We start from the raw sequence: 12200 nt of genomic DNA on the forward strand, positions 1-12200 counted from the left end.
AAAATAAAGATCAAAATTATTACAATAATTAGCTAGAATAACTTCATGAATAGCTTTTATTGATTTATGTATTATCTTAGTGGCTAGCATTAAATTAGTGGTTAGATCCTTTTTCCCCATTTACTTTCAAATGTTATAAGGAATGGCTGCTGTTTCGTGATAGGTGGTATTTGTGCAGCTTGTTAAAATAAAAACAGTGCTCCTGTTTTCTTTTACTCTGTTTTTCTTCTTCTTTTTTCCTTTCTTTTCTTTCTTTTTTTTTTTTTAAGGCTGGTCAAGTGAAGCAGTAAGAGTGGAGAACATTTTGTTTTCTTTACCCACATTGTACTGATATGTTGACATCTTTTAACATATTCCTCGGGTGGAATGTTTCCTTGCTGCCCTCAAATCTGGAGACTAACAAATGACTCTCACTTACTTTAACTACTGCCCTCACAGATCATCCCTATCGGCAATTACTGGAAATTTCTGTCATGAATTGACAGAGACTCAGTACCAGCCAAAGAATTTTCGAGGGATAGCTGAAGGACAGTTTATTATTCATTGTCCTAGATCCTTCATGTTGTCTCACTCTATTAAGTAAAATCAGGAGGAAGCAAAATATTTAGTGTTACATTATCTCAGGCATCGTGACCTTACAGTGGATGGTAGGGTGGGTGGTAGAGTTCTCTTTGAATTTTTAAAGCCATAATACTATCCTGTTACCCAATACACTATATTCAAGAACCCACATCATAAATTTCTCCTGGAAATTAGTTCCCAGAAAAGAATCTCTCTTTAGGGGTGTGTGTGTGTGTGTGTGTGTGTGTGTGTGTATGTGTGTGTGTGTGTGGTGAGGAAGGGCACCATGCAACCCAACATACTTTCCTCCTTGCCTTGGTTACCTAGAGATTTAAAGCCAAAATCAATCCTCAGCAACACTAATTATCTCCTCTCAGAGAGTTCCTGGAAGAACAGCTTCCTCCGCTTCCCCAGATTGTCTCTGTCCTGTTTTTATCGCAAAGGCTCCATTTGATACTATTTTTCACATTGTAAGTTACCTGAAATCCTCATTGGAATATGTGAGCAATGTCTGAATAGCCACATGCGACCAGTCCTTCTTGTCTAGGCCCACATTCCTTGGATGGGAATTTGAGAATCTGTGGAAATCATAATTACAGTAAAAGTGGATGTTTACCCCCTGGTACTGGAAAGTAAAGTGCTAAACTCTTTACAGACATCATATTCTTCCACCCTCTGCGATAGCTCTCATTTTCTGCAAATAATTTTCTGCTCGCAGCTAATAAGTGGCAAAATCGGGATTCCAACCATAAACTGCCAGATTCCAAAACTTGTGTACCTCAGAATGGGACACCAGAGTGGACAGAAACCCCTTGTTCTCTAGCCGTGCTGTCTCCAGAAGGGGGAGAGCCCCAGGCTCTGGGCCCAGCTGGCCCTTTGGAGCGTCTTCCCTGCCCTCCGGGATTCTGCCCCCCTGGGCCCAGTGCCTGGGGCATGGGTACCGCGGAAGGGCTCCACATGGCAGCCTCCTCTGGACCCTGTTTTCAGCCTCCCTCCACACGGCTGGGAAAGGAAACGAAAAATAACCCTCCTTCCTTAGGCTAAGGGTAAAAAGAACCCCCAACGAAAATCATTCCGCAGGCTGAGGGCAGACCCTAGGGAAGATGACAGCTACCATAACTGTGGCTCTCGGAGGGCTAGGGCTGGGGTTTCACTTTACAATTCTTTATCCCCATCTCCAAATGCTCTCCTGTTCTTTCTGAATTCGACAAAGCGGACCTCCGTAGAACAGGCCTTGGTGCTGGTGTCCACCCTCCTGTCCCGACCTTCCTCTCCCTCCAGCATCCACCGCCCTACTAGGTTTGAACATTCCCTCTGCTGGTTTGAAGTCCCCAGATCCAGTCCTCCCCCGACCCTGTATCTGTCTGTTATTCTTTCTATTTCCCTGAATACCGTGGTACCGTGTCAAGCCTTCCATCCCACACTTCAGCTATTAAGTTGTTGGCCATGTTATACAGTGGGTTTGGATTTGGATCAGTTAGAGCTAATAGCAATTTTCAGTAAAATATTAACCAAACACACACAAAAGTCGCTCGTGTGGCTCCATCCTCTCCTTCAATAGGATTAATCAAGTTAGCTATTTACTCTTTCCACCACTCCAGTGTTTTCCCACCTTCCACTCCAAACAAGAAAATGACACTAAATTCATTTAATACAAATTTATATTATTGTCTGAGGCATTTTAAACAATGCTTAATTTAATTTTCTTGTTTGGAATGTGGTATTGGAGAACAGGACCACAGTGTAATGTAAAAATAGGATTCATACATCTGCCAGGCACCCAGCTATATTCTCCTGTGATTCACAAGTGCTCTGTTTACTTTCCATTGCAATTTAAATGTGCCAAATCATCTCTGTCCTGCAGCAGAAGAAAGTCAGCCTCTGAAAGCAGATCCTTCTGCCCCAGGCTGACAAACTCTGAGGGCTTGACCTTCAGGAGATGGTGTAAGTCCTCTTATTTGATTAGACTTCTATTCACTAAATAGAAGTCAAACGTGTTGACTGTTCATGTTCCCTTGGCCTAGTAATCAGTTAGTTAGAGTTCTAGTCCTTTCTGCTTAAGGAGATGGAAATAAGCTTCACTGAGCACCTATAATGTGCCAAGCATTTAAAAAAAAAAGTGTCTCATTTTTAATCTCCTCAAATATCCTGTGGGCAAATGCGGCAACATCCTTATTTTAGGTCTAAGAAAAGGAGAAGCAGACTGGGCATGGTGGCTCTGGGAGGCCGAGACAGGAGGAGGGCTTGAGGCCAGGAGTTCAAGATCAGTCTGAGCAAAAGCAAGACCCCATCTCTACTAAAAATTAAAATACTAGCCAGGCGCAGTGGTTCAAGTCTGTAGTCCCAGCTACTGGGGAGGCTGAGGCAGGAGGATTACTTGAGCCCAGGAGTTTGAGGTTGCTGTGAGCTATGATGACACCACAGCACTCTAGCCAGGATGACAGAATGAGACTCCTCTCAAAAAAAAAAAATAAATAAAATAAAATAAGAAAATGAGAAGCAGAGAGGATATGTAAGTTGTCCAAGGCCACGTAGCCAATAAGTGTTTGTTGTGCATATAACCATGTGTCACAAGGTGCTGGCACTTTATGTTATCTCCAAAGCCTAAGTGTGCAAGGTTACTCGATTGTTGGGGCAGTTTCTTAGCCACGGGCTATGAATGATGAGCTTCGGCAGGGCCACAAAGTCCCTGAAATGGCGCACGAAACTTGGATGTATGCACCCCTTTTTGAAGAGAGGGGATGCCTATAGCTTTCTTCCATTTCTGAAAATTCTCCCTGATTTAAAAAATAATAAGCATTGCTGCCCTGGGCTTTCCATAAGGACCAGTGACTGATTGCTTTGGTGCCCTCAACACTTGTGTTGCTCATTTTGTACTTGGACTTGGCCAGATACTTGAGCACAATAAAACATCAACAACTTGCATTCATTGAGAAGGATCTACCACATACCCACTCTGCTGGGCACTGTCACCCAGTGTAGGGGGAGGACCAAGGGTTGAGGAAGAGCAGTGGCATTTCTTCTAGAGGCCCTCAATCCTGCCTGGGTAGGAAGCAGGTGCTAAGCACCCACAGTCTCCAGGAAGCTAGATTTCTGACATGATACAATCCTCTCCCACCTTCGATATTCCTGGCCTCGTGGCTCGAATAATCCCATGCAAGGTTAATGGCTTCACTCACAGAGCAGGGTGGCGAGAAGAAGAAATGTTGGTGAGAGAGCCAGCAAGCTGGACTTCTAGTTCCTCTTCTGCCATCAACTCCAAAAGGCTTTATGCAGAATAGTCTTGTTACTATAATGTCCCCATTGCTAAAATAAAAGTAATATCTGGCCCACCCTCCCCCTCTTAGTAAATCACCAAAATAAAAAATATGTATTACTTTTTCAGAGTGTGAAGCTAACGAGGTCCCAATCATTTAATGCAATTCAAATTAATTCATTTCATTGACATCTTGGAGTACCTGCTTCCAAAGCATCATGCTGAGGGGGATAAAATAATGAGGACACAACCCCTGGCCTCCGGGAGATTAAGATCTAGTGTGTACAGACAGGCAGGTGTACAAAATAGCGGTACCATAGGGCGGACTAGAGAATATTATTAGAAACCTATCAATTACTTGGTATGGGGGGATCGGAAGAGGGAAAAATACCTTGCTTGGGGAGTGGGATCAGGGAAGACATCATTAGGAGGTGGCATTTCAAACTTTGAATGGATGGCAACAGGCAGATGACGTATCTGAAGGTTTGAATAGCATCTGTAAGGCACATTTAGACACTCGTGAGCAGCCAAGCTTTCGTGAAAGGTAAATCCCCCGTAGGCCAGTAGTGGAAGGCAGATTGCCAGGCCAGGTAGGGCCAGATGAATTTACATGTCACCCCTACCAGAGAGTCTGATTTAAAGGCCTCAGTTGAAGTTTGGGCATCAGAACGTTTTAAATCCTTCTGGGTGATTTCTGATGTGTAGCCAGGGCTGGGGACCACTGGACTAGATGGTCTTCAAGGTTCCCACCAGCCTCTAATCAGAGAATTGTGCTCTTTTTGACAAAAGGGACTTGGTTTGAAAATGTGAGTGGCTTGTTGTAACATGACGATTGCTGAAAAGCTGATTTAAAGCCTTTTGTCTGCAGGCAAGAGGGTCCCTGAATAACCCTGGAGGGCTGTTCTAAGAGCAGGGTCCAAAGACCAAGCACATAGATAATATAGACAAGTTAAGTGGGCCTGCTAGGGACAGATGACTTAGGAGTTTGACCTCATCCAAAGGGTACAGCCTCCATGTAGCTCCCACCTACTGCTGCCAAGTGGGAATGAGGGCCCAGGGTTGCCAAATCTTGCAACTTTTCAAGAGAAGCAAGTTATCTGGCAAAACATCCTGATGTGATTGTTAGTAACAAATTTAAATTTTTGATGAAACCCTGTGCAAGCCAAAAAAATACAATGGCAATCGACAGATCTCTGATTTGATACCTCTGGTTTGGTGTTTTGATTATTAAAAAGAATCACTCTCACTTTTATTAAGTGATTGCTACCTGACAAATAATCTTTAGAGAGACAATGCTTGTGTTGACTTTATATGTTTGTTTTAATTTTTTAAAAAAACTATATGTGGGCCAGACACGGTGGCTCACGCCTGTAATCCTAGCACTCTGGGAGGCCGAGGCGGGCGGATTGTTTGAGCTCAGGAGTTCGAGACCAGCCTGAGCAAGAGTGAGACCCCATCTCTACTAAAAATAGAAAGAAATTGGCTGGACAACTAAAAACATATAGAAAAAATTAGCCAGGCATGGTGGCATATGCCTGTAGTCCCAGCTACTCGGGAGGCTGAGGCAGGAGGATGGCTTGAGCCCAGGAGTTTGAGGTTACTGTGAGCTAGGCTGACGCCATGGCACTCTAGCCCAGACAACAGAGTGAGACTCTGTCTCAAAAAAAAAAAAGAAAAAAACTATATGTGGCAGAGAAGACTGAAAAAAGGTCCCATGTACATTTACCAACAATAAATATCGTTTTATCTACACCCTCATCTACTTCCTCCCATATGATTTTGAAGCAAATCTTAGATATCAACTCATCCATAAATATTGAAGCATAGCCATAATACAACTTAAAACCTAAAAATAAGCAGTTCTTAATATTAAATATCCAGCCTGTGTTCAAGTTCCAATCATCTCAAAAATGTCATAACTTTTTGAAAAATTTAGTTTGTTTAAATCTGAATTTAAATAAAGTCCACACATTGCAGTTGGTTGATAGGCTTATGTTAGTTCTTGATATTGTTTTTTGCATGTTGATTTTGCCGAAATGGCTATTATTAATCTGTTTGTATGTAACCTTTCCCTAAAAGACTTGTAAAAATGTAATGAAGGTTTGCAAGGCCAAGCTCTGTGATTATCGTAGAAGTGAGTTTGATATAGTAAGTCTTATAAACAGCTAAATTCTGTCAAAGAAAAATCCATTTTTAATGCACGATTGAATATTGATAATTAATGAGAACTATGAGGAAGTCATATGCAAAGATTAATTACTAACTGAGCTCTGAGAACGTTTTTCTTCCTTTGTAATCTTACCTCCTGAGAGAAATAGTCTGTATTGGTCCTAGAGTGAGTTGACAGATATGTGCAGAAAGAAAAGCCACTGACTTTAATCTTTATTGGTCATGCTTAATTGGATGTACTATTATTTTTTATTTGCAGAGACAATATTTTTTAGTTAATTTTTTCTGTAATGCTGGAATTAGAAAGTGGGATCCTGAGGTCTCCCTTCCCGTACCGGTTGTACGAGGGCACGAGTCCTGGAGTTCTTGGTATTTCTTCTCTTTGGAAGTGCTTGAAATCAACTCCTTACGATGGAAAAGCGAATTGTCTGAATCAAGGTCCTCCTCTATAGGCCAACTACCTTCACAGCTGTCACTAAACTCCAACATAAAGAGATGCCTGAGCTTCCTGCTGCAGAAAGTAACTTGAGCAAAACTGACCCCTGATATCCAAGTTCATTAAAATGAGGAAAAATATTATGAGTTCATCAAATAAAAAGCCAGAGAGGCATAGCTGTTTGCCCGTACTGGTGCCCATAGAATTTGCACATCCACCTAAGCTTCTGCTGAAAATTGTTTCCAGCTAAGAGGCGTCTGCAGGCCAGTCTGTGACTGGCAGCAGCTCAGATTTGGTTTGCAAAGGTGGCTGGTGGCCGGTGGCTAATTACACGTTTGACGAACTTGTTGTTAAGACAATGCCGCATGTGTCCTTACCCAGCTGCAAATTGCCAGGTTACTGTAGAGTTTCCTGTATGGATACTAATTATGTCTAATTTGGTCCTGAGATTTCCACATTTGTCTTTCTGTCACAAAGTTTGTGATTACAAATCGCTCATGTTGATTGGGAGTGAGGCTAAATTTCTGATGGTTCACACATGTAATAAAGCCATTCATGAAACCAGCAGTATTTAGCCGTCTTTACAAAACACAGAACATCCATGGTTATTTGCATCCCTAAGAAAAGTTTGCTTTCTCTAGATATTTGTTTTCACAACAAATTAATTACCTGAAAAACATAGACAAAGCTTCCAAATGTGTCACTGGGTGGAAAGGACAGCCACATGCTACTCTAGAAGAGGCAGCCATTTCATTATCAAGGGGTGTGAGCTTAACCCTACACAGGCAGGCAGGGTGGGCAGCTGCACTCCTCATGGGGCAGGGGATGGATGTGCCCCCACTGTCTTCTCCTGTGTGAGGCCCTGGAGAGAAGGGCTTTTGGGGATACAGTCAATGGCAGGCAGTCCCTTGAAAGCCAACTTCAGTAACCAGCAGGCTCAGTGGTTCTGCCTCATGGACAAGTGGCCAAGTTTTCAGTAACAAGGGGCCCCACCGCCAGGTTCCTGGATTCCTGTCTGTGAGTGGTGGGGCCCAGGCTAGAGCTAAGGCGCCTTGCTCCTTTTCACATTTGCCAAAAAGTTTTTGCAAGAGATTAGGACGTTGGCTCTCAAATGTTTTTGTTCTAAGGCAATTCTAATACTTCCTCTCCCAAGAAGAGAGCCTGATGAGGGATCCGCAGTGCTGCAGAGTGAGAAAGGAAGGCAGTGGTTCTAAGGCTGAGACGAAGGTGGTGCTTGGCGAAGGAATTTGGGGGAGGGAGGTGGGCAGCATAGGGCGACAGCAGAGGTGGATAAAGATGGATGGCAATGCCAGTGGGGCTGTGAGGACAGGGTGGGGATGGGGCACAGAGGTGGGACTAAGGTGATAGCGCCCTTCCAGAGTTGACCTGGCTGCAGGAATTGCATGATATTGAGCAGGCATCGCAAGGCAAAATCCCACCCAGGGAGAAAATGGGAAGTCAAGGACTGCACGGCACCAACCCAGGTCCAGTGGCCAGATCTGTCTCTGCCCTTGTACAGGTCTCTGAGCAGGGCCTCAGGTTTGCCATCTTTAACCATCTTTAATGAACTAATGCCATCCAAAAATTATGAACTGGAACTCTATCTTTGAGAATAGTCTTGTGTGTTATCTTGCTGTTAACTAAATCCTGAGGTATTTTGGAAGACATTTTGAGTGAGTAAAGTACTAACTTTTTTTTTTTTTTTTTGAGACAAAGTCTCACTCTGTTGCCCTGGCTAGGGTGCCATGGTGTTAGCCTAGCTCACAGCAACCTCGAACTCCTGGGCTCAAGCGATCCTCCTGCCTCAGCCTCCCGAGTAGCTAGGACTATAGGCATGCGCCACCGTGCCCGGACAATTTTTTCTATATATTTTTAGCTGTCCAAGTAATTTCTTTCTATTTTTTAGCAGAGACGGGGTTCTCGCTGTTGCTCGGGCTGGTCTCGAACTCCTAAGCTCAAATGATCCGCCTGCCTTGGCCTCCCAGAGTGCTAGGATTACAGGCGTGAGCCACCGTGCCCAGCCAACTACTAATTGTTAAATTGCGCTGAAGTGATTTTATTTGGACTTATGAGGCAGTCTGCTTACCCAGGAGATTGAGGCCACCTTTGCTGTTCTATGTTAAAAAAGCTTTCCATGTGACCCCAAAAATCAGCAAGCAGAGAGAGCTAGGCGTTCCACAGCTGCCAGTGTTAACATACCCAGAAAAAGACAGTTCATTTGCTCCATATAGAGGCCTCTATTCCAAGAGGTGGCCATAGACCTATACAAGGCAACTAGAAGCATCCATGTTACCTCAGAAATAAGAAAACCAATCCTGTTAACTAATAACCCAGATAAGGTCAACACCCCTGGCCACCAAGATTAGCCAAGCAGCCACTCACAACCTCCTTTGTGGAGAAGAGCTCAGATAGCCTATTTCCCCTTAAGAATAGCAAGGGCCAGGTGACTTTGAGGTCTGTAATTGGATCCCTCTCCAGTCCTTATCTGACTCTACTAGGGTTAAGTATAAATCATGATCACATTATGACATTGAGCAAGTGCAAGTCACATTGGCTCCATGGTGACATGTGTCTTTTCCAGGTTAATTTCAGTGAGGTCCACCCCTTCTATTGCAATTGGAATTAGAGCGACAAGAGGGAGGGGCAGTGGCACAGAGGCTACCAGATGATCCAGCCAGCCTTTTTCTGTTTGAAAACCATACTAATTTCTTCATCTGCTGGATGGGGAGAGAAAAACCTACTTTGCAGTGTAGAAAATGGGTTTGGAGCTTGAATTTGGCATTGTGTTTTGAGTCTGGGATCTTCTACCACTTACCAGTTGTTTGGTTGGGACACGTACCTAAAAGCCTCTATGCCTTTGTTCTTCTCATCCACGGAAAGGACCATTCTTGGCTCAGAGACCTGTGCAGATGAAATGATAATGAGTAGAAAACTGTTAGTGTAAAGCTGTGAGCACTCTATGGCCCCCGTGCCATGGCCACCAGAACTTTGTCAGTGAATGAACCCGGCAAAGTGCTCTTCAGGCAGCCAGACTGGTTCTGCCTCTAAGAAGCCTCCACCTCTACCGTTCTCCAGGTGTCAAAGCCAGTGTCTGTGAAACTGTGCGCTCCTCAAAGACAGTATCGTTGTTGTTCTGCCCCCACCCCTGCCACCCCCTCCCGCAGGAGCACTCGAGTTCCCAGGCTTCCTAAGTTCTCCCGAGACATGGGAGGCTGCAGCCACAGACACTCCTGAAAAACAGGGAACTGCTTTTCCTGGAGAGCTTGGCATGGGGTAGAGTAAACTCTGGGACTGAGAGGTGAGAGCAGTGCGTACAGGGGGTGGGTGGAAGGCAGCGGGGTGGGGACAAGGACAGTCCGGATGGGCAACGTTTCTGGATGGGGCCCACCCCAATAGACTCCCCATCCCGCAGGCTGCCATTTTCCACAGCACAGACTTTTGTTCGCTGTCTCCTACCGTTGCCATGAAAACTTGCTGCAGACAGAAATCTGACATGGGATGTTTCAAGCCAAGAAGAAGTCTTTTTTTTTTAATTATTTTTTTCATTTTGACAGATTTTGAATTGCCATCATTTAGTCAATTTTAACCCAGGAAAGTCATCTCAAAGTTGAGCCCCCCGCCCCACCCAGATCTTCTGGAGGTGAGTTCCGGCACCAGCAACAGCTTCTCCACACGTCCTCAACCCTCCCTTCTGGAACTGAGCCTGAAGGAGCTGCTCCCACAGCCTTTCCCGAGCACACTGTTATTCTCTTATTGACTGCAAACATAACAACCTTGCTCCTGGCAACTTTTCCTCTTGTTTATTTTAAATCCAGAACTTCCCTTGGCACTAGCGAGAATCTTGCAGGTAGAGAGAAGCACCCTCTGTGCAATATAGAAAACACAAAAAAGGGATAGCGGAGAATGGGGGATGTTTGAAGTGCTTACATTTCACACATAATTACTAATATATTAACATTTTTGCTGGGAAAATTCAAGAAATTTAGAATCAAGTATAAATTTTTTTTCAATGCAGAAATGTAAATTTTGCATTTTAGCATTTGCTCCAAGGTGAGTCCTCTGCCAAAATGAGGGCACAGGAAAATACAGTGTAGGCTACTTTGACAAAAAGGAAATTCAGCAATAATCAAGGGCAAGATTTAGTAAGCCTTTGCTTTTAGGTTAAGTTTTCATTTATCTCACTGTTCATTCGTTTAGTCATTCATCAAATATTGTTGAATGTCTATTATGTACAAAGTTGTCATTTAGAAAATGTTATGTGGTTCTTTTCTAAGGTTCTCCCTTCATACGCCTTGTTATTTTATATTGTGAAAGCACTTTATAAAATGCATTCTTACCATGAAAACTCATTGTTGGCCACTTAAAACTTTTTTCTTCGTAGGGAGCTGGGAAAGCTGGAGAGAGCCCACAATGCTGGAAGCTAGTTTGCATTACTGAGACCAGAGTTGGGACTCTATGCCTTGACTCTCTGTGGCTGGAAGTAGAGGACATGGAAGGAGAAAACTTTCCTTGCATACCCATCACAGACCAGATGTTTCGCAAAAACAATCCCATTTAATTGTGATTCGCGTAACCCACCAAGGTGGATGTGATTTCCATTTTGTAGTTCAAATAACTGCGGCTAGGAGGGAAGACGAAACTCGTACAAAGTGACATACCTGGTCCGCGTTGGCACTGACAGCCCTCACCGCCTTTCAGGGCACCGTCCATTTCACTCACTACAGAACATCACTGAGCACCTGCAATGGACTGGGCACAGTTTCAGGGACTAGGAATGCGGTGGTGAACTGCCCTCATGGGGTTCCAATCAGTGGTTAAAAAGCAATAAATAAATATACGATGAAACATGGGGCTTTGGTGTGGGGATGGGGACTGAAAGGGGTGGGGTGGCTATGTCACTCTCAAGCATCTGTCCACTCGGCTGGAGGCCTCTCTCCAGCAACGTGCACCCTGTTACCAATCTCCTTCCGGGACAGAAGGGAGGGGATGCGTGGGAGTGTGTGTGGGCAGCCCCAGTGCACGTGCATTGCGTGGGGGCTAGGCATGAAGGCGGCAAAATAGACAAGAGCCAGGAGGAACAAGGAGACTGAGTCAAATTTGCAAAGCAGGTGTTTTCCTTGGGCTTTGGTCTGTTCCTTTCTTTCAATTCTTTTTCGCCCCCTCAGGGACCTCCCAGCACACCTGGTCTTCCTCTTCGGCATCCTTGACTATGGCTCCTTCCTCTGCTTCCCGAGCGACCCTGGTGAAAGATGATGGATACTCCCCTCCTCCCCCCAGCCCCTCAGGAGTTGACCATTTCATTGTGACCTTGACTTGTCTCCTTCAAAAGGCACACATTCCCCGTTTCAGTCCTCCAGGGCCTATTACCTGACCACATGGATACAGTTTTCTACACAAAATTATCTGATTTCTGCATTGTATTTACATTTGGATAGGCTGCAAATGTGTCTCACTGTTGAAGTGCCCCAGGACCTCTTCTTATCTTTACTTTCACCTCCTTGGTGATCTCATCCAGTTTCAAGGCTTTAGATACATCTCCAAAAGATGACTGTCAAATTTATATTCCATTGTAGGCCTATCTGCCTTCTAATAGGCATCTCAGAATGAGCATTGTATGTCCAAATCTTGGTTTCCATCTGCAGCCTTTTTCTTTTTTTCATTTTTGAAACAGAGTGTCACTCTTTTGCCCAGGCTAGAGTGCCGTGGCATCAGCCTAGCTCACAGCAACCTCAAATTCCTGGGCTCAAGCAATCCTTCTGCCTCAGCCTCCCGAGTAGC

Source organism: Propithecus coquereli, unplaced genomic scaffold, assembly GCF_000956105.1.
Source record: "Propithecus coquereli isolate 6110/MARCELLA unplaced genomic scaffold, Pcoq_1.0 Scaffold83, whole genome shotgun sequence".
Lineage (NCBI taxonomy): Eukaryota > Metazoa > Chordata > Mammalia > Primates > Indriidae > Propithecus > Propithecus coquereli.